Source organism: Pan troglodytes, chromosome 23, assembly GCF_028858775.2.
Source record: "Pan troglodytes isolate AG18354 chromosome 23, NHGRI_mPanTro3-v2.0_pri, whole genome shotgun sequence".
Lineage (NCBI taxonomy): Eukaryota > Metazoa > Chordata > Mammalia > Primates > Hominidae > Pan > Pan troglodytes.
The window spans coordinates 9,370,556-9,398,116 of record NC_086016.1 but is presented as its reverse complement, the minus strand read 5'-3'; positions in this window follow the sequence as shown (position 1 = coordinate 9,398,116).

Sequence of the window (27,561 nt, the reverse complement as noted above, 5' to 3'; positions counted from 1 at the left end):
ACAGAATCTGTATAAACATGTAAATATTTACAAAGAATCTGTGTAAACATGTAAATATTTCTACAGAATGTGTATGAACATGAAAATATTTACACAGAATGTGTATAAACATGTAAATATTTACACAGGGTCTGTAAAAACCAGTAAATATTTACACAGAATCTTTAAAAACCTGTCAATATTTACACAGTGTCTGTATTAACATGTCAATATTTACACAGAATCTGTATAAACATGTCAATATTTACACAGGATCAGTATACACATGAAAATATTTACACAGAATCTGTACAAACATGTAAATATTTACACAGGATCTGTATGAACATGTTAATATTTACACAGAATCTGTATAAACATGAAAATATTTACAGAGAATCTGAATAAACATATAAATATTTACACAGAATATATATGAACATGTAAATATTTACACAGAATGTGTATAAACATGTAAATATTTACACAGAATCTGTAAAAACCAGTAAATAGTTACACAGAATCTGTAAAAACCTGTAAATATTTACACAGAATGTGTATGAACATGTAAATATTTACACAGAATCTGTAAGAACAGGTACATATTTACACAGAATCTGTATGTACAGGTACATATTTACACAGAATCTGCATCAACATGTAAATATTTACACAGAATCTGTATAAACATGTAAATATTTACACAGAATCTGTATAAACATGTAAATATTTACACAGAATCTGTATAAACATGTAAATATTTACGCATAATCTTAACAAACCTGTAAATATTTACACAGAATCTGTATAAACATGTCAACATTTACACAGAATCTTTATAAACATGTGAATATTTACACAGAATCAGTATAAACATGAAAATATTTACACAGAATGTGTATAAACATGCTAATATTTACACAGAATCTTTATAAACATGTAAATATTTACACAGAATCTGTATAAATATGTAAATATTTACACAGAATCTGTATAAACATGTAAATATTCACACAGAATCTGTATAAACATGTAAATATTCACACAGAATCTGTATAAACATGTCAATATTTACACAGAATCTGTATAAACATGTCAATATTGACACAGAATCTGTATAAACATGTCAATGTTTACACAGAATCTGTATAAACATGTCAATATTTACACAGAATCTGTATAAACACGTAAATATTTACAAAGAATCTCTATGAACATGTCAATATTTACACAGAATCCGTATAAACATGTAAATATTTAAACAGAATCTGCATAAACATGTAAATATTTACACAGAATCTGTATAAACATGTAAATATTTACACAAAATCTGTAGAAACATGTAAATATTTACACAGAATCTGTATAAACATGTAAGTATTTACACAGAATCTGTGTAAACATGTCAATATTTACACAGAATCTGTATAAACATGTAAATATTTACACAAAATCTGTATAAACATCTCAATATTTACACAGAATCTGCATAAACATGAAAATATTTACACAGAATCTGTATAAACATGTAAATATTTACACAGAATCTGTATAAACATGTAAATATTTACACAGAATGTGTATAAACATGTAAATATTTACACAGAATCTGTATAAACATGTAAATATTTACACAGAATCTGTATAAACATGTAAATATTTACACAGAATCTGTATAAACATGTAAATATTTACACAGAATCTGTATAAACATATAAATATTTACAAAGAATCTGTATAAACATGTAAGTATTTACACAGAATCTGTATAAACCTGTAAATATTTACACAGAATCTGTATGAACATGAAAATATTTACACAGAATCTGTATAAACATGTCAATATTTACACAGAATCTGCATAAACATGAAAACATTTACACAGAATCTGTATAAACATGTCAATATTTACACAGAATCTGTATAAACATGTAAATATTTACACAGAATCTGTATAAACATGTAAATATTTACACAGAATCTGTAAAAACCAGTAAATATTTACACAGAATCTGTATATACCTGTAAATATTTACACAGAATCTGTATGAACATGTATATATTTACACAGAATCTGTATGAACATGTAAATATTTACAGAGAATCTGTATGAACATGTAAATATTTACACAGAATCTGTATGAACATGTAAATATTTACACAGAATCTGCATATACCTGTAAATATTTACACAGAATCTGTATGAACATGTAAATATTTAGACTGAATCTGTATAAAATTGTAAATATTTACACAGAATCTTTATAAACATGTAAATATTCACACAGAAACTGTATAAACATGTAAATATTTTCCAGAATGTGTATAAACATGTAAATATTTACACAAAATCTGTATAAACATGAAAATAATTACACAGAATCTGTGTAAACCAGTAAATATTTACACAGAATCTGTATAAACATGTAAATATTTACAAAGAATCTGTGTAAACATGTAAATATTTCTACAGAATGTGTATGAACATGAAAATATTTACACAGAATGTGTATAAACATGTAAATATTTACACAGGGTCTGTAAAAACCAGTAAATATTTACACAGAATCTTTAAAAATCTGTCAATATTTACACAGTGTCTGTATTAACATGTCAATATTTACACAGAATCTGTATAAACATGTCAATATTTACACAGAATCAGTATACACATGAAAATATTTACACAGAATCTGTACAAACATGTAAATATTTACACAGGATCTGTATGAACATGTTAATATTTACACAGAATCTGTATAAACATGAAAATATTTACAGAGAATCTGAATAAACATATAAATATTTACACAGAATATATATGAACATGTAAATATTTACACAGAATGTGTATAAACATGTAAATATTTACACAGAATCTGTAAAAACCAGTAAATAGTTACACAGAATCTGTAAAAACCTGTAAATATTTACACAGAATGTGTATGAACATGTAAATATTTACACAGAATCTGTAAGAACAGGTACATATTTACACAGAATCTGTATGTACAGGTACATATTTACACAGAATCTGCATCAACATGTAAATATTTACACAGAATCTGTATAAACATGTAAATATTTACACAGAATCTGTATAAACATGTAAATATTTACACAGAATCTGTATAAACATGTAAATATTTACACGGAATCTGTATAAACATGTAAATATTTACGCATAATCTTAACAAACCTGTAAATATTTACACAGAATCTGTATAAACATGTCAACATTTACACAGAATCTGTATAAACATGTGAATATTTACACAGAATCAGTATAAACATGAAAATATTTACACAGAATGTGTATAAACATGCTAATATTTACACAGAATCTTTATAAACATGTAAATATTTACACAGAATCTGTATAAATATGTAAATATTTACACAGAATCTGTATAAACATGTAAATATTCACACAGAATCTGTATAAACATGTAAATATTCACACAGAATCTGTATAAACATGTCAATATTTACACAGAATCTGTATAAACATGTCAATATTGACACAGAATCTGTATAAACATGTAAATGTTTACACAGAATCTGTATAAACATGTCAATATTTACACAGAATCTGTATAAACACGTAAATATTTACACAGAATCTCTATGAACATGTCAATATTTACACAGAATCCGTATAAACATGTAAATATTTAAACAGAATCTGCATAAACATGTAAATATTTACACAGAATCTGTATAAACATGTAAATATTTACACAGAATCTGTAGAAACATGTAAATATTTACACAGAATCTGTATAAACATGTAAGTATTTACACAGAATCTGTGTAAACATGTCAATATTTACACAGAATCTGTATAAACATGTCAATATTTACACAGAATCTGTATAAACATCTCAATATTTACACAGAATCTGCATAAACATGAAAATATTTACACAGAATCTGTATAAACATGTAAATATTTACACAGAATCTGTATAAACATGTAAATATTTACACAGAATCTGTATAAACATGTAAATATTTACACAGAATCTGTACAAGCATGTAAATGTTAACACCGAACACTTATAAATATGTAAATATTTACACAGAATCTGTATAAACATGTAAATATTTACAAAGAATCTGTGTAAACATGTAAATATTTCTACAGAATGTGTATGAACATGAAAATATTTACACAGAATGTGTATAGACTTGTAAATATTTACACAGGGTCTGTAAAAACCAGTAAATATTTACACAGAATCTTTAAAAACCTGTCAATATTTACACAGTGTCTGTATTAACATGTCAATATTTACACAGAATCTGTATAAACATGTCAATATTTACACAGAATCAGTATACACATGAAAATATTTACACAGAATCTGTACATACATGTAAATATTTACACAGGATCTGTATGAACATGTTAATATTTACACAGAATCTGTATCAACATGAAAATATTTACAGAGAATCTGAATAAACATATAAATATTTACACAGAATATATATGAACATGTAAATATTTACACAGAATGTGTATAAACATGTAAATATTTACACAGAATCTGTAAAAACCAGTAAATAGTTACACAGAATCTGTAAAAACCTGTAAATATTTACACAGAATGTGTATGAACATGTAAATATTTACACAGAATCTGTAAGAACAGGTACATATTTACACAGAATCTGTATGTACAGGTACATATTTACACAGAATCTGCATCAACATGTAAATATTTACACAGAATCTGTAAAAACCAGTAAATAGTTACACAGAATCTGTATAAACATGTAAATATTTACACAGAATCTGTATAAACATGTAAATATTTACACGGAATCTGTATAAACATGTAAATATTTACGCATAATCTTAACAAACCTGTAAATATTTACACAGAATCTGTATAAACATGTCAACATTTACACAGAATCTGTATAAACATGTGAATATTTACACAGAATCAGTATAAACATGAAAATATTTACACAGAATGTGTATAAACATGCTAATATTTACACAGAATCTTTATAAACATGTAAATATTTACACAGAATCTGTATAAATATGTAAATATTTACACAGAATCTGTATAAACATGTAAATATTCACACAGAATCTGTATAAACATGTAAATATTCACACAGAATCTGTATAAACATGTCAATATTTACACAGAATCTGTATAAACATGTCAATATTGACACAGAATCTGTATAAACATGTAAATGTTTACACAGAATCTGTATAAACATGTCAATATTTACACAGAATCTGTATAAACACGTAAATATTTACACAGAATCTCTATGAACATGTCAATATTTACACAGAATCCGTATAAACATGTAAATATTTAAACAGAATCTGCATAAACATGTAAATATTTACACAGAATCTGTATAAACATGTAAATATTTACACAAAATCTGTAGAAACATGTAAATATTTACACAGAATCTGTATAAACATGTAAGTATTTACACAGAATCTGTGTAAACATGTCAATATTTACACAGAATCTGTATAAACATGTCAATATTTACACAGAATCTGTATAAACATCTCAATATTTACACAGAATCTGCATAAACATGAAAATATTTACACAGAATCTGTATAAACATGTAAATATTTACACAGAATCTGTATAAACATGTAAATATTTACACAGAATCTGTATAAACATGTAAATATTTACACAGAATCTGTACAAGCATGTAAATGTTAACACCGAACACTTATAAATATGTAAATATTTACACAGAATCTGTATAAACATGTAAATATTTACAAAGAATCTGTGTAAACATGTAAATATTTCTACAGAATGTGTATGAACATGAAAATATTTACACAGAATGTGTATAGACATGTAAATATTTACACAGGGTCTGTAAAAACCAGTAAATATTTACACAGAATCTTTAAAAACCTGTCAATATTTACACAGTGTCTGTATTAACATGTCAATATTTACACAGAATCTGTATAAACATGTCAATATTTACACAGAATCAGTATACACATGAAAATATTTACACAGAATCTGTACATACATGTAAATATTTACACAGGATCTGTATGAACATGTTAATATTTACACAGAATCTGTATCAACATGAAAATATTTACAGAGAATCTGAATAAACATATAAATATTTACACAGAATATATATGAACATGTAAATATTTACACAGAATGTGTATAAACATGTAAATATTTACACAGAATCTGTAAAAACCAGTAAATAGTTACACAGAATCTGTAAAAACCTGTAAATATTTACACAGAATGTGTATGAACATGTAAATATTTACACAGAATCTGTAAGAACAGGTACATATTTACACAGAATCTGTATGTACAGGTACATATTTACACAGAATCTGCATCAACATGTAAATATTTACACAGAATCTGTAAAAACCAGTAAATAGTTACACAGAATCTGTATAAACATGTAAATATTTACACAGAATCTGTATAAACATGTAAATATTTACGCATAATCTTAACAAACCTGTAAATATTTACACAGAATCTGTATAAACATGTCAACATTTACACAGAATCTGTATAAACATGTGAATATTTACACAGAATCAGTATAAACATGAAAATATTTACACAGAATGTGTATAAACATGCTAATATTTACACAGAATCTTTATAAACATGTAAATATTTACACAGAATCTGTATAAACATGTAAATATTCACACAGAATCTGTATAAACATGTAAATATTCACACAGAATCTGTATAAACATGTAAATATTCACACAGAATCTGTATAAACATGTCAATATTTACACAGAATCTGTATGAACATGTCAATATTGACACAGAATCTGTATAAACATGTAAATGTTTACACAGAATCTGTATAAACATGTCAATATTTACACAGAATCTGTATAAACACGTAAATATTTACACAGAATCTCTATGAACATGTCAATATTTACACAGAATCCGTATAAACATGTAAATATTTAAACAGAATCTGCATAAACATGTAAATATTTACACAGAATCTGTATAAACATGTAAATATTTACACAAAATCTGTAGAAACATGTAAATATTTACACAGAATCTGTATAAACATGTAAGTATTTACACAGAATCATTGTAAACATGTCAATATTTACACAGAATCTGTATAAACATGTAAATATTTACACAAAATCTGTATAAACATCTCAATATTTACACAGAATCTGCATAAACATGAAAATATTTACACAGAATCTGTATAAACATGTAAATATTCACACAGAATCTGTATGAACATGTCAATATTTACACAGAATCTGTATAAACATGTAAATATTTACACAGAATCTGTATAAACATGTAAATATTTACACAGAATCTGTATAAACATGTAAATATTTACACAGAATCTGTATAAACATGTAAATATTTACACAGAATCTGTATAAACATATAAATATTTACAAAGAATCTGTATAAACATGTAAGTATTTACACAGAATCTGTATAAACCTGTAAATATTTACACAGAATCTGTATGAACATGAAAATATTTACACAGAATCTGTATAAACATGTCAATATTTACACAGAATCTGCATAAACATGAAAACATTTACACAGAATCTGTATAAACATGTCAATATTTACACAGAATCTGTATAAACATGTAAATATTTACACAGAATCTGTATAAACATGTAAATATTTACACAGAATCTGTAAAAACCAGTAAATATTTACACAGAATCTGTATATACCTGTAAATATTTACACAGAATCTGTATGAACATGTATATATTTACACAGAATCTGTATGAACATGTAAATATTTACAGAGAATCTGTATGAACATGTAAATATTTACACAGAATCTGTATGAACATGTAAATATTTACACAGAATCTGCATATACCTGTAAATATTTACACAGAATCTGTATGAACATGTAAATATTTAGACTGAATCTGTATAAAATTGTAAATATTTACACAGAATCTTTATAAACATGTAAATATTCACACAGAAACTGTATAAACATGTAAATATTTTCCAGAATGTGTATAAACATGTAAATATTTACACAAAATCTGTATAAACATGAAAATAATTACACAGAATCTGTGTAAACCAGTAAATATTTACACAGAATCTGTATAAACATGTAAATATTTACAAAGAATCTGTGTAAACATGTAAATATTTCTACAGAATGTGTATGAACATGAAAATATTTACACAGAATGTGTATAAACATGTAAATATTTACACAGGGTCTGTAAAAACCAGTAAATATTTACACAGAATCTTTAAAAACCTGTCAATATTTACACAGTGTCTGTATTAACATGTCAATATTTACACAGAATCTGTATAAACATGTCAATATTTACACAGAATCAGTATACACATGAAAATATTTACACAGAATCTGTACAAACATGTAAATATTTACACAGGATCTGTATGAACATGTTAATATTTACACAGAATCTGTATAAACATGCAAATATTTACAGAGAATCTGAATAAACATATAAATATTTACACAGAATATATATGAACATGTAAATATTTACACAGAATGTGTATAAACATGTAAATATTTACACAGAATCTGTAAAAACCAGTAAATAGTTACACAGAATCTGTAAAAACCTGTAAATATTTACACAGAATGTGTATGAACATGTAAATATTTACACAGAATCTGTAAGAACAGGTACATATTTACACAGAATCTGTATGTACAGGTACATATTTACACAGAATCTGCATCAACATGTAAATATTTACACAGAATCTGTATAAACATGTAAATATTTACACAGAATCTGTATAAACATGTAAATATTTACACAGAATCTGTATAAACATGTAAATATTTACGCATAATCTTAACAAACCTGTAAATATTTACACAGAATCTGTATAAACATGTCAACATTTACACAGAATCTGTATAAACATGTGAATATTTACACAGAATCAGTATAAACATGAAAATATTTACACAGAATGTGTATAAACATGCTAATATTTACACAGAATCTTTATAAACATGTAAATATTTACACAGAATCTGTATAAATATGTAAATATTTACACAGAATCTGTATAAACATGTAAATATTCACACAGAATCTGTATAAACATGTAAATATTCACACAGAATCTGTATATACATGTCAATATTTACACAGAATCTGTATAAACATGTCAATATTGACACAGAATCTGTATAAACATGTAAATGTTTACACAGAATCTGTATAAACATGTCAATATTTACACAGAATCTGTATAAACACGTAAATATTTACACAGAATCTCTATGAACATGTCAATATTTACACAGAATCCGTATAAACATGTAAATATTTAAACAGAATCTGCATAAACATGTAAATATTTACACAGAATCTGTATAAACATGTAAATATTTACACAGAATCTGTACAAGCATGTAAATGTTAACACCGAATACTTATAAATATGTAAATATTTACACAGAATCTGTATAAACATTTAAATATTTACACATAATCTGTATAAACATGAAAATATTTACACAGAATCTGTCTAATCATTTAAATATTTACCAAGAATCTGTATAAACATGTCAATATTTACACAGAATCTGTATAAACATGTAAATAATTACACAGAATACGTATGAACGTGTATATATTTACACAGAACGTGAATGAACATGTAAATATTTACACAGAATCTGTGTGAACAGGTACATATTTACACAGAATCTGTATGAACAGGTACATATTTACACAGAATCTGCATCAACATGTAAATATTTACACAGAATCTGTATAAACATGTAAATATTTACACAGAATCTGTATGAACATGTCAATATTTACACAGAATCTGTATAAACATGTAAATATTTACACAGAATCTGTATAAACATGTAAATATTTACACAGAATCTGTATAAACATGTAAATATTTACACAGAATCTGTATAAACATGTAAATATTTACACAGAATCTGTATAAACATGTAAATATTTAAAAAGAATCTGTATAAACATGTAAGTATTTACACAGAATCTGTATAAACCTGTAAATATTTACACAGAATCTGTATGAACATGAAAATATTTACACAGAATCTGTATAAACATGTCAATATTTACACAGAATCTGCATAAACATGAAAACATTTACACAGAATCTGTATAAACATGTCAATATTTACACAGAATCTGTATAAACATGTAAATATTTACACAGAATCTGTATAAACATGTAAATATTTACACAGAATCTGTAAAAACCAGTAAATATTTACACAGAATCTGTATATACCTGTAAATATTTACACAGAATCTGTATGAACATGTATATATTTACACAGAATCTGTATGAACATGTAAATATTTACAGAGAATCTGTATGAACATGTAAATATTTACACAGAATCTGTATGAACATGTAAATATTTACACAGAATCTGCATATACCTGTAAATATTTACACAGAATCTGTATGAACATGTAAATATTTAGACTGAATCTGTATAAAATTGTAAATATTTACACAGAATCTTTATAAACATGTAAATATTCACACAGAAACTGTATAAACATGTAAATATTTTCCAGAATGTGTATAAACATGTAAATATTTACACAAAATCTGTATAAACATGAAAATAATTACACAGAATCTGTGTAAACCAGTAAATATTTACACAGAATCTGTATAAACATGTAAATATTTACAAAGAATCTGTGTAAACATGTAAATATTTCTACAGAATGTGTATGAACATGAAAATATTTACACAGAATGTGTATAAACATGTAAATATTTACACAGGGTCTGTAAAAACCAGTAAATATTTACACAGAATCTTTAAAAACCTGTCAATATTTACACAGTGTCTGTATTAACATGTCAATATTTACACAGAATCTGTATAAACATGTCAATATTTACACAGGATCAGTATACACATGAAAATATTTACACAGAATCTGTACAAACATGTAAATATTTACACAGGATCTGTATGAACATGTTAATATTTACACAGAATCTGTATAAACATGCAAATATTTACAGAGAATCTGAATAAACATATAAATATTTACACAGAATATATATGAACATGTAAATATTTACACAGAATGTGTATAAACATGTAAATATTTACACAGAATCTGTAAAAACCAGTAAATAGTTACACAGAATCTGTAAAAACCTGTAAATATTTACACAGAATGTGTATGAACATGTAAATATTTACACAGAATCTGTAAGAACAGGTACATATTTACACAGAATCTGTATGTACAGGTACATATTTACACAGAATCTGCATCAACATGTAAATATTTACACAGAATCTGTATAAACATGTAAATATTTACACAGAATCTGTATAAACATGTAAATATTTACACAGAATCTGTATAAACATGTAAATATTTACGCATAATCTTAACAAACCTGTAAATATTTACACAGAATCTGTATAAACATGTCAACATTTACACAGAATCTTTATAAACATGTGAATATTTACACAGAATCAGTATAAACATGAAAATATTTACACAGAATGTGTATAAACATGCTAATATTTACACAGAATCTTTATAAACATGTAAATATTTACACAGAATCTGTATAAATATGTAAATATTTACACAGAATCTGTATAAACATGTAAATATTCACACAGAATCTGTATAAACATGTAAATATTCACACAGAATCTGTATAAACATGTCAATATTTACACAGAATCTGTATAAACATGTCAATATTGACACAGAATCTGTATAAACATGTCAATGTTTACACAGAATCTGTATAAACATGTCAATATTTACACAGAATCTGTATAAACACGTAAATATTTACAAAGAATCTCTATGAACATGTCAATATTTACACAGAATCCGTATAAACATGTAAATATTTAAACAGAATCTGCATAAACATGTAAATATTTACACAGAATCTGTATAAACATGTAAATATTTACACAAAATCTGTAGAAACATGTAAATATTTACACAGAATCTGTATAAACATGTAAGTATTTACACAGAATCTGTGTAAACATGTCAATATTTACACAGAATCTGTATAAACATGTAAATATTTACACAAAATCTGTATAAACATCTCAATATTTACACAGAATCTGCATAAACATGAAAATATTTACACAGAATCTGTATAAACATGTAAATATTTACACAGAATCTGTATAAACATGTAAATATTTACACAGAATGTGTATAAACATGTAAATATTTACACAGAATCTGTATAAACATGTAAATATTTACACAGAATCTGTATAAACATGTAAATATTTACACAGAATCTGTATAAACATGTAAATATTTACACAGAATCTGTATAAACATATAAATATTTACAAAGAATCTGTATAAACATGTAAGTATTTACACAGAATCTGTATAAACCTGTAAATATTTACACAGAATCTGTATGAACATGAAAATATTTACACAGAATCTGTATAAACATGTCAATATTTACACAGAATCTGCATAAACATGAAAACATTTACACAGAATCTGTATAAACATGTCAATATTTACACAGAATCTGTATAAACATGTAAATATTTACACAGAATCTGTATAAACATGTAAATATTTACACAGAATCTGTAAAAACCAGTAAATATTTACACAGAATCTGTATATACCTGTAAATATTTACACAGAATCTGTATGAACATGTATATATTTACACAGAATCTGTATGAACATGTAAATATTTACAGAGAATCTGTATGAACATGTAAATATTTACACAGAATCTGTATGAACATGTAAATATTTACACAGAATCTGCATATACCTGTAAATATTTACACAGAATCTGTATGAACATGTAAATATTTAGACTGAATCTGTATAAAATTGTAAATATTTACACAGAATCTTTATAAACATGTAAATATTCACACAGAAACTGTATAAACATGTAAATATTTTCCAGAATGTGTATAAACATGTAAATATTTACACAAAATCTGTATAAACATGAAAATAATTACACAGAATCTGTGTAAACCAGTAAATATTTACACAGAATCTGTATAAACATGTAAATATTTACAAAGAATCTGTGTAAACATGTAAATATTTACACAGGGTCTGTAAAAACCAGTAAATATTTACACAGAATCTTTAAAAATCTGTCAATATTTACACAGTGTCTGTATTAACATGTCAATATTTACACAGAATCTGTATAAACATGTCAATATTTACACAGAATCAGTATACACATGAAAATATTTACACAGAATCTGTACAAACATGTAAATATTTACACAGGATCTGTATGAACATGTTAATATTTACACAGAATCTGTATAAACATGAAAATATTTACAGAGAATCTGAATAAACATATAAATATTTACACAGAATATATATGAACATGTAAATATTTACACAGAATGTGTATAAACATGTAAATATTTACACAGAATCTGTAAAAACCAGTAAATAGTTACACAGAATCTGTAAAAACCTGTAAATATTTACACAGAATGTGTATGAACATGTAAATATTTACACAGAATCTGTAAGAACAGGTACATATTTACACAGAATCTGTATGTACAGGTACATATTTACACAGAATCTGCATCAACATGTAAATATTTACACAGAATCTGTATAAACATGTAAATATTTACACAGAATCTGTATAAACATGTAAATATTTACACAGAATCTGTATAAACATGTAAATATTTACGCATAATCTTAACAAACCTGTAAATATTTACACAGAATCTGTATAAACATGTCAACATTTACACAGAATCTGTATAAACATGTGAATATTTACACAGAATCAGTATAAACATGAAAATATTTACACAGAATGTGTATAAACATGCTAATATTTACACAGAATCTTTATAAACATGTAAATATTTACACAGAATCTGTATAAATATGTAAATATTTACACAGAATCTGTATAAACATGTAAATATTCACACAGAATCTGTATAAACATGTAAATATTCACACAGAATCTGTATAAACATGTCAATATTTACACAGAATCTGTATAAACATGTCAATATTGACACAGAATCTGTATAAACATGTAAATGTTTACACAGAATCTGTATAAACATGTCAATATTTACACAGAATCTGTATAAACACGTAAATATTTACACAGAATCTCTATGAACATGTCAATATTTACACAGAATCCGTATAAACATGTAAATATTTAAACAGAATCTGCATAAACATGTAAATATTTACACAGAATCTGTATAAACATGTAAATATTTACACAGAATCTGTAGAAACATGTAAATATTTACACAGAATCTGTATAAACATGTAAGTATTTACACAGAATCTGTGTAAACATGTCAATATTTACACAGAATCTGTATAAACATGTCAATATTTACACAGAATCTGTATAAACATCTCAATATTTACACAGAATCTGCATAAACATGAAAATATTTACACAGAATCTGTATAAACATGTAAATATTTACACAGAATCTGTATAAACATGTAAATATTTACACAGAATCTGTATAAACATGTAAATATTTACACAGAATCTGTACAAGCATGTAAATGTTAACACCGAACACTTATAAATATGTAAATATTTACACAGAATCTGTATAAACATGTAAATATTTACAAAGAATCTGTGTAAACATGTAAATATTTCTACAGAATGTGTATGAACATGAAAATATTTACACAGAATGTGTATAGACTTGTAAATATTTACACAGGGTCTGTAAAAACCAGTAAATATTTACACAGAATCTTTAAAAACCTGTCAATATTTACACAGTGTCTGTATTAACATGTCAATATTTACACAGAATCTGTATAAACATGTCAATATTTACACAGAATCAGTATACACATGAAAATATTTACACAGAATCTGTACATACATGTAAATATTTACACAGGATCTGTATGAACATGTTAATATTTACACAGAATCTGTATCAACATGAAAATATTTACAGAGAATCTGAATAAACATATAAATATTTACACAGAATATATATGAACATGTAAATATTTACACAGAATGTGTATAAACATGTAAATATTTACACAGAATCTGTAAAAACCAGTAAATAGTTACACAGAATCTGTAAAAACCTGTAAATATTTACACAGAATGTGTATGAACATGTAAATATTTACACAGAATCTGTAAGAACAGGTACATATTTACACAGAATCTGTATGTACAGGTACATATTTACACAGAATCTGCATCAACATGTAAATATTTACACAGAATCTGTAAAAACCAGTAAATAGTTACACAGAATCTGTATAAACATGTAAATATTTACACAGAATCTGTATAAACATGTAAATATTTACACGGAATCTGTATAAACATGTAAATATTTACGCATAATCTTAACAAACCTGTAAATATTTACACAGAATCTGTATAAACATGTCAACATTTACACAGAATCTGTATAAACATGTGAATATTTACACAGAATCAGTATAAACATGAAAATATTTACACAGAATGTGTATAAACATGCTAATATTTACACAGAATCTTTATAAACATGTAAATATTTACACAGAATCTGTATAAATATGTAAATATTTACACAGAATCTGTATAAACATGTAAATATTCACACAGAATCTGTATAAACATGTAAATATTCACACAGAATCTGTATAAACATGTCAATATTTACACAGAATCTGTATAAACATGTCAATATTGACACAGAATCTGTATAAACATGTAAATGTTTACACAGAATCTGTATAAACATGTCAATATTTACACAGAATCTGTATAAACACGTAAATATTTACACAGAATCTCTATGAACATGTCAATATTTACACAGAATCCGTATAAACATGTAAATATTTAAACAGAATCTGCATAAACATGTAAATATTTACACAGAATCTGTATAAACATGTAAATATTTACACAAAATCTGTAGAAACATGTAAATATTTACACAGAATCTGTATAAACATGTAAGTATTTACACAGAATCTGTGTAAACATGTCAATATTTACACAGAATCTGTATAAACATGTCAATATTTACACAGAATCTGTATAAACATCTCAATATTTACACAGAATCTGCATAAACATGAAAATATTTACACAGAATCTGTATAAACATGTAAATATTTACACAGAATCTGTATAAACATGTAAATATTTACACAGAATCTGTATAAACATGTAAATATTTACACAGAATCTGTACAAGCATGTAAATGTTAACACCGAACACTTATAAATATGTAAATATTTACACAGAATCTGTATAAACATGTAAATATTTACAAAGAATCTGTGTAAACATGTAAATATTTCTACAGAATGTGTATGAACATGAAAATATTTACACAGAATGTGTATAGACATGTAAATATTTACACAGGGTCTGTAAAAACCAGTAAATATTTACACAGAATCTTTAAAAACCTGTCAATATTTACACAGTGTCTGTATTAACATGTCAATATTTACACAGAATCTGTATAAACATGTCAATATTTACACAGAATCAGTATACACATGAAAATATTTACACAGAATCTGTACATACATGTAAATATTTACACAGGATCTGTATGAACATGTTAATATTTACACAGAATCTGTATCAACATGAAAATATTTACAGAGAATCTGAATAAACATATAAATATTTACACAGAATATATATGAACATGTAAATATTTACACAGAATGTGTATAAACATGTAAATATTTACACAGAATCTGTAAAAACCAGTAAATAGTTACACAGAATCTGTAAAAACCTGTAAATATTTACACAGAATGTGTATGAACATGTAAATATTTACACAGAATCTGTAAGAACAGGTACATATTTACACAGAATCTGTATGTACAGGTACATATTTACACAGAATCTGCATCAACATGTAAATATTTACACAGAATCTGTAAAAACCAGTAAATAGTTACACAGAATCTGTATAAACATGTAAATATTTACACAGAATCTGTATAAACATGTAAATATTTACGCATAATCTTAACAAACCTGTAAATATTTACACAGAATCTGTATAAACATGTCAACATTTACACAGAATCTGTATAAACATGTGAATATTTACACAGAATCAGTATAAACATGAAAATATTTACACAGAATGTGTATAAACATGCTAATATTTACACAGAATCTTTATAAACATGTAAATATTTACACAGAATCTGTATAAACATGTAAATATTCACACAGAATCTGTATAAACCTGTAAATATTCACACAGAATCTGTATAAACATGTAAATATTCACACAGAATCTGTATAAACATGTCAATATTTACACAGAATCTGTATGAACATGTCAATATTGACACAGAATCTGTATAAACATGTAAATGTTTACACAGAATCTGTATAAACATGTCAATATTTACACAGAATCTGTATAAACACGTAAATATTTACACAGAATCTCTATGAACATGTCAATATTTACACAGAATCCGTATAAACATGTAAATATTTAAACAGAATCTGCATAAACATGTAAATATTTACACAGAATCTGTATAAACATGTAAATATTTACACAAAATCTGTAGAAACATGTAAATATTTACACAGAATCTGTATAAACATGTAAGTATTTACACAGAATCATTGTAAACATGTCAATATTTACACAGAATCTGTATAAACATGTAAATATTTACACAAAATCTGTATAAACATCTCAATATTTACACAGAATCTGCATAAACATGAAAATATTTACACAGAATCTGTATAAACATGTAAATATTCACACAGAATCTGTATGAACATGTCAATATTTACACAGAATCTGTATAAACATGTAAATATTTACACAGAATCTGTATAAACATGTAAATATTTACACAGAATCTGTATAAACATGTAAATATTTACACAGAATCTGTATAAACATGTAAATATTTACACAGAATCTGTATAAACATATAAATATTTACAAAGAATCTGTATAAACATGTAAGTATTTACACAGAATCTGTATAAACCTGTAAATATTTACACAGAATCTGTATGAACATGAAAATATTTACACAGAATCTGTATAAACATGTCAATATTTACACAGAATCTGCATAAACATGAAAACATTTACACAGAATCTGTATAAACATGTCAATATTTACACAGAATCTGTATAAACATGTAAATATTTACACAGAATCTGTATAAACATGTAAATATTTACACAGAATCTGTAAAAACCAGTAAATATTTACACAGAATCTGTATATACCTGTAAATATTTACACAGAATCTGTATGAACATGTATATATTTACACAGAATCTGTATGAACATGTAAATATTTACAGAGAATCTGTATGAACATGTAAATATTTACACAGAATCTGTATGAACATGTAAATATTTACACAGAATCTGCATATACCTGTAAATATTTACACAGAATCTGTATGAACATGTAAATATTTACACTGAATCTGTATAAAATTGTAAATATTTACACAGAATCTTTATAAACATGTAAATATTCACACAGAAACTGTATAAACATGTAAATATTTTCCAGAATGTGTATAAACATGTAAATATTTACACAAAATCTGTATAAACATGAAAATAATTACACAGAATCTGTGTAAACCAGTAAATATTTACACAGAATCTGTATAAACATGTAAATATTTACAAAGAATCTGTGTAAACATGTAAATATTTCTACAGAATGTGTATGAACATGAAAATATTTACACAGAATGTGTATAAACATGTAAATATTTACACAGGGTCTGTAAAAACCAGTAAATATTTACACAGAATCTTTAAAAACCTGTCAATATTTACACAGTGTCTGTATTAACATGTCAATATTTACACAGAATCTGTATAAACATGTCAATATTTACACAGAATCAGTATACACATGAAAATATTTACACAGAATCTGTACAAACATGTAAATATTTACACAGGATCTGTATGAACATGTTAATATTTACACAGAATCTGTATAAACATGAAAATATTTACAGAGAATCTGAATAAACATATAAATATTTACACAGAATATATATGAACATGTAAATATTTACACAGAATGTGTATAAACATGTAAATATTTACACAGAATCTGTAAAAACCAGTAAATAGTTACACAGAATCTGTAAAAACCTGTAAATATTTACACAGAATGTGTATGAACATGTAAATATTTACACAGAATCTGTAAGAACAGGTACATATTTACACATAATCTGTATTTTCAGGTACATATTTACACAGAATCTGCATCAACATGTAAATATTTACACAGAATCTGTATAAACATGTAAATATTTACACAGAATCTGTATAAACATGTAAATATTTACACAGAATCTGTATAAACATGTAAATATTTACGCATAATCTTAACAAACCTGTAAATATTTACACAGAATCTGTATAAACATGTCAACATTTACACAGAATCTGTATAAACATGTGAATATTTACACAGAATCAGTATAAACATGAAAATATTTACACAGAATGTGTATAAACATGCTAATATTTACACAGAATCTTTATAAACATGTAAATATTTACACAGAATCTGTATAAATATGTAAATATTTACACAGAATCTGTATAAACATGTAAATATTCACACAGAATCTGTATAAACATGTAAATATTCACACAGAATCTGTATAAACATGTCAATATTTACACAGAATCTGTATAAACATGTCAATATTGACACAGAATCTGTATAAACATGTAAATGTTTACACAGAATCTGTATAAACATGTCAATATTTACACAGAATCTGTATAAACACCGTAAATATTTACACAGAATCTCTATGAACATGTCAATATTTACACAGAATCCGTATAAACATGTAAATATTTAAACAGAATCTGCATAAACATGTAAATATTTACACAGAATCTGTATAAACATGTAAATATTTACACAAAATCTGTAGAAACATGTAAATATTTACACAGAATCTGTATAAACATGTAAGTATTTACACAGAATCTGTGTAAACATGTCAATATTTACACAGAATCTGTATAAACATGTAAATATTTACACAAAATCTGTATAAACATCTCAATATTTACACAGAATCTGCATAAACATGAAAATATTTACACAGAATCTGTATAAACATGTAAATATTTACACAGAATCTGTATAAACATGTAAATATTTACACAGAATCTGTATAAACATGTAAATATTTACACAGAATCTGTATAAACATGTCAATATTTACACAGAATCTGCATAAACATGAAAACATTTACACAGAATCTGTATAAACATGTCAATATTTACACAGAATCTGTATAAACATGTAAATATTTACACAGAATCTGTATAAACATGTAAATATTTACACAGAATCTGTAAAAACCAGTAAATATTTACACAGAATCTGTATATACCTGTAAATATTTACACAGAATCTGTATGAACATGTATATATTTACACATAATCTGTATGAACATGTAAATATTTACACAGAATCTGTATGAACATGTAAATATTTACACAGAATCTGTATGAACATGTAAATATTTACACAGAATCTGCATATACCTGTAAATATTTACACAGAATCTGTATGAACATGTAAATATTTAGACTGAATCTGTATAAAATTGTAAATATTTACACAGAATCTTTATAAACATGTAAATATTCACACAGAAACTGTATAAACATGTAAATATTTTCCAGAATGTGTATAAACATGTAAATATTTACACAAAATCTGTATAAACATGAAAATAATTACACAGAATCTGTGTAAACCAGTAAATATTTACACAGAATCTGTATAAACATGTAAATATTTACAAAGAATCTGTGTAAACATGTAAATATTTCTACAGAATGTGTATGAACATGAAAATATTTACACAGAATGTGTATAAACATGTAAATATTTACACAGGGTCTGTAAAAACCAGTAAATATTTACACAGAATCTTTAAAAACCTGTCAATATTTACACAGTGTCTGTATTAACATGTCAATATTTACACAGAATCTGTATAAACATGTCAATATTTACACAGAATCAGTATACACATGAAAATATTTACACAGCATCTGTACAAACATGTAAATATTTACACAGGATCTGTATGAACATGTTAATATTTACACAGAATCTGTATAAACATGAAAATATTTACAGAGAATCTGAATAAACATATAAATATTTACACAGAATATATATGAACATGTAAATATTTACACAGAATGTGTATAAACATGTAAATATTTACACAGAATCTGTAAAAACCAGTAAATAGTTACACAGAATCTGTAAAAACCTGTAAATATTTACACAGAATGTGTATGAACATGTAAATATTTACACAGAATCTGTAAGAACAGGTACATATTTACACAGAATCTGTATGTAGAGGTACATATTTACACAGAATCTGCATCAACATGTAAATATTTACACAGAATCTGTATAAACATGTAAATATTTACACAGAATCTGTATAAACATGTAAATATTTACACAGAATCTGTATAAACATGTAAATATTTACGCATAATCTTTACAAACCTGTAAATATTTTCACAGAATCTGTATAAACATGTCAACATTTACACAGAATCTGTATAAACATGTGAATATTTACACAGAATCAGCATAAACATGAAAATATTTACACAGAATGTGTATAAACATGTTAATATTTACACAGAATCTGTATAAATATGTAAATATTTACACAGAATCTGTATAAATATGTAAATATTTACACAGAATCTGTATAAATATGTAAATATTTACAAAGAATCTGTATAAACATCTAAATATTTACACAGAATCTGTATAAACATGTAAATATTCACACAGAATCTGTATAAACATGTCAATATTTACACAGAATCTGAATAAACATGTCAATATTTACACAGAATCTGTATAAACATGTAAATGTTTACACAGAATCTGTATAAATATGTCAATATTTACACAGAATCTGTATAAACACGTAAATATTTACACAGAATCTGTATGAACATGTCAATATTTACACAGAATCTGTATGAACTTGTAAATATTTACACAGAATCTATATGAACATGTAAATATTTACACAGAATCTGTATACACATGTCAATATTTACAGAGAATCTGCATAAACATGAAAATATTTACTCAGAATCTGTATAAACATGTAAATATATACACAGAATCTGTATAAACATGTTAATATTTACACAGAATCTGTATAAACATGTAAATATTTACACAGAATCTGTAAAAACCAGTAAATATTTACACAAAATCTGTATATACCTGTAAATATATACACAGAATCTGTATGAACATGTAAATATTTACACAGAATCTGCATAAACATGTAAATATTTACACAGAATCTGTATAAACATGTAAATATTTACACAGCATCTGTATAAACATGTAAATATTTACACAGAATCTGTACAAGCATGTAAACGTTAACACCGAATCCTTATAAATATGTAAATATTTACACAGAATCTGTAAAAACATTTAATATTTACACATAATCTGTATAAACATGTAAATATCTACACAGAATCAGTTTAATTATTTAAATATTTACCAAGAATCCGTATAAACATGTCAATATTTACACAGAATCTGTGTAAACATGTAAATAATTACACAGAATCCGTATGAACATGTATATATTACACAGAATGTGTATGAACATGTAAATATTTACACAGAATCTGTATGAACAGGTATACATTTACACAGAATCTGTATGAACAGGCACATATTTACACAGAATCTGCATCAACATGTAAATATTTACACAGAATCTGTATAAACATGTAAATATTTACACAGAATCTGTATAAACATGTAAATATTTACACAGAATCTGTATAAACATGTAAATATTTACACAGAATCTGTATAAACATGTAAATATTTACGCAGAATCTTTCAAAACCTGTAAATATTTACACAGCATCTGTATAAACATGTCAATATTTACAAAGAATCTGTATAAACATGTCAATATTTACACAGAAACAGTATAAACATGAAAATATTTACACAGAATGTGTATAAACATATTAATATTTACATAGAATCTTTATAAACATGTAAATATTTACACTGAATCTGTATAAACATGTAAATATTTACACAGAATCTGTATATACCTGTAAACACTTACACAGCATCTGTATGAACATGTATATATTTACACAGAATCTGTATGAACATGTAAATATTTACAGAGAATCTGTTTGAACATGTAAATATTTACACAGAATCTGTATGAACATGTAAATATTTACACAGAATCTGCATATACCTGTAAATATTTACACAGAATCTGTATGAACATGTAAATATTTACACTGAATCTGTATAAAATTGTAAATATTTACACAGAATCTTTATAAACATGTAAATATTTACACAGAAACTGTATAAACATGTAAATATTTACCAGAATGTGTATAAACATGTAAATATTTACACAGAATCTGTATAAACATGTAAATAATTACACAGAATCTGCGTAAACCTGTAAATATTTACACAGAATCTGTATAAACATGTAAATATTTACAAAGAGTCTGTGTAAACATGTAAATATTTCTACAGAATGTGTATGAACATGAAAATATTTACACAGAATGTGTATAAACATGTAAATATTTACACAGGGTCTGTAAAAGCCAGTAAATATTTACACAGAATCTGTATATACCTTTAAATATTTACACAGAATCTGCATATACCTGTAAATATTTACACAGAATCTGTATAAACATGTAAATATTTACACAGAATGTGTATGAACATGTAAATATTTACACAGAATCTGTATAAATATGTAAATATTTACACAGAATCAGTATAAACATGTAAATATTTACACAGAATCTGTATAAACATGCAAATATTCATACAGAATCTGTATAAACATGTCAATATTTACACAGAATCTGTATAAACATGTCAATATTTACACAGAATCTGTATAAACATGTCAATATTTACACAGAATCTGTATAAACCTGCAAATGTTTATACAGAATCTGTATAAACATGTCAATATTTACACAGAATCTGTATAAACATACAAATGTTTATACAGAATCTGTATAAACATGTCAATATTTACACAGAATCTGTATAAACACAAAAATATTTACACAGAATCTGTATGAACATGTCAATATTTACACAGAATCTGTATGAACATGTAAATATTTACACAGAATCTGTATAAACATGTAAATATTTACACAGAATCTGTAAAAACCAGTAAATATTTACACAGAATCTGTATATACCTGTAAATATTTACACAGAATCTGTATGAACATGTATATATTTACACAGAATCTGTATGAACATGTAAATATTTACAGAGAATCTGTATGAACATGTAAATATTTACACAGAATCTGTATGAACATGTAAATATTTACACAGAATCTGCATATACCTGTAAATATTTACACAGAATCTGTATGAACATGTAAATATTTACACTGAATCTGTATAAAATTGTAAATATTTACACAGAATCTTTATAAACATGTAAATATTCACACAGAAACTGTATAAACATGTAAATATTTTCCAGAATGTGTATAAACATGTAAATATTTACACAAAATCTGTATAAACATGAAAATAATTACACAGAATCTGTGTAAACCAGTAAATATTTACACAGAATCTGTATAAACATGTAAATATTTACAAAGAATCTGTGTAAACATGTAAATATTTCTACAGAATGTGTATGAACATGAAAATATTTACACAGAATGTGTATAAACATGTAAATATTTACACAGGGTCTGTAAAAACCAGTAAATATTTACACAGAATCTTTAAAAACCTGTCAATATTTACACAGTGTCTGTATTAACATGTCAATATTTACACAGAATCTGTATAAACATGTCAATATTTACACAGAATCAGTATACACATGAAAATATTTACACAGAATCTGTACAAACATGTAAATATTTACACAGGATCTGTATGAACATGTTAATATTTACACAGAATCTGTATAAACATGAAAATATTTACAGAGAATCTGAATAAACATATAAATATTTACACAGAATATATATGAACATGTACATATTTACACAGAATGTGTATAAACATGTAAATATTTACACAGAATCTGTAAAAACCAGTAAATAGTTACACAGAATCTGTAAAAACCTGTAAATATTTACACAGAATCTGTATAAACATGTAAATATTTACACAGAATCTGTATAAACATGTAAATATTTACGCATAATCTTAACAAACCTGTAAATATTTACACAGAATCTGTATAAACATGTCAACATTTACACAGAATCTGTATAAACATGTGAATATTTACACAGAATCAGTATAAACATGAAAATATTTACACAGAATGTGTATAAACATGCTAATATTTACACAGAATCTTTATAAACATGTAAATATTTACACAGAATCTGTATAAACATGTAAATATTCACACAGAATCTGTATAAACATGTAAATATTCACACAGAATCTGTATAAACATGTAAATATTCACACAGAATCTGTATAAACATGTCAATATTTACACAGAATCTGTATAAACATGTCAATATTGACACAGAATCTGTATAAACATGTAAATGTTTACACAGAAACTGTATAAACATGTCAATATTTACACAGAATCTGTATAAACACGTAAATATTTACACAGAATCTCTATGAACATGTCAATATTTACACAGAATCCGTATAAACATGTAAATATTTAAACAGAATCTGCATAAACATGTAAATATTTACACAGAATCTGTATAAACATGTAAATATTTACACAAAATCTGTAGAAACATGTAAATATTTACACAGAATCTGTATAAACATGTAAGTATTTACACAGAATCTGTGTAAACATGTCAATATTTACACAGAATCTGTATAAACATGTAAATATTTACACAAAATCTGTATAAACATCTCAATATTTCCACAGAATCTGCATAAACATGAAAATATTTACACAGAATCTGTATAAACATGTAAATATTTACACAGAATCTGTATAAACATGTAAATATTTACACAGAATCTGTATAAACATGTAAATATTTACACAGAATCTGTACAAGCATGTAAATGTTAACACCGAATACTTATAAATATGTAAATATTTACACAGAATCTGTATAAACATTTAAATATTTACACATAATCTGTATAAACATGAAAATATTTACACAGAATCTGTCTAATCATTTAAATATTTACCAAGAATCTGTATAAACATGTCAATATTTACACAGAATCTGTATAAACATGTAAATAATTACACAGAATACGTATGAACGTGTATATATTTACACAGAATGTGTATGAACATGTAAATATTTACACAGAATCTGTGTGAACAGGTACATATTTACACAGAATCTGTATGAACAGGTACATATTTACACAGAATCTGCATCAACATGTAAATATTTACACAGAATCTGTATAAACATGTAAATATTTACACAGAATCTGTATAAACATGTAAATATTTACACAGAATCTGTATAAACATGTAAATATTTACACAGAATCTGTATAAACATGTAAATATTTAAAAAGAATCTGTATAAACATGTAAGTATTTACACAGAATCTGTATAAACCTGTAAATATTTACACAGAATCTGTATGAACATGAAAATATTTACACAGAATCTGTATAAACATGTCAATATTTACACAGAATCTGCATAAACATGAAAACATTTACACAGAATCTGTATAAACATGTCAATATTTACACAGAATCTGTATAAACATGTAAATATTTACACAGAATCTGTATAAACATGTAAATATTTACACAGAATCTGTAAAAACCAGTAAATATTTACACAGAATCTGTATATACCTGTAAATATTTACACAGAATCTGTATGAACATGTATATATTTACACAGAATCTGTATGAACATGTAAATATTTACAGAGAATCTGTATGAACATGTAAATATTTACACAGAATCTGTATGAACATGTAAATATTTACACAGAATCTGCATATACCTGTAAATATTTACACAGAATCTGTATGAACATGTAAATATTTAGACTGAATCTGTATAAAATTGTAAATATTTACACAGAATCTTTATAAACATGTAAATATTCACACAGAAACTGTATAAACATGTAAATATTTTCCAGAATGTGTATAAACATGTAAATATTTACATAAAATCTGTATAAACATGAAAATAATTACACAGAATCTGTGTAAACCAGTAAATATTTACACAGAATCTGTATAAACATGTAAGTATTTACAAAGAATCTGTGTAAACATGTAAATATTTCTACAGAATGTGTATGAACATGAAAATATTTACACAGAATGTGTATAAACATGTAAATATTTACACAGGGTCTGTAAAAACCAGTAAATATTTACACAGAATCTTTA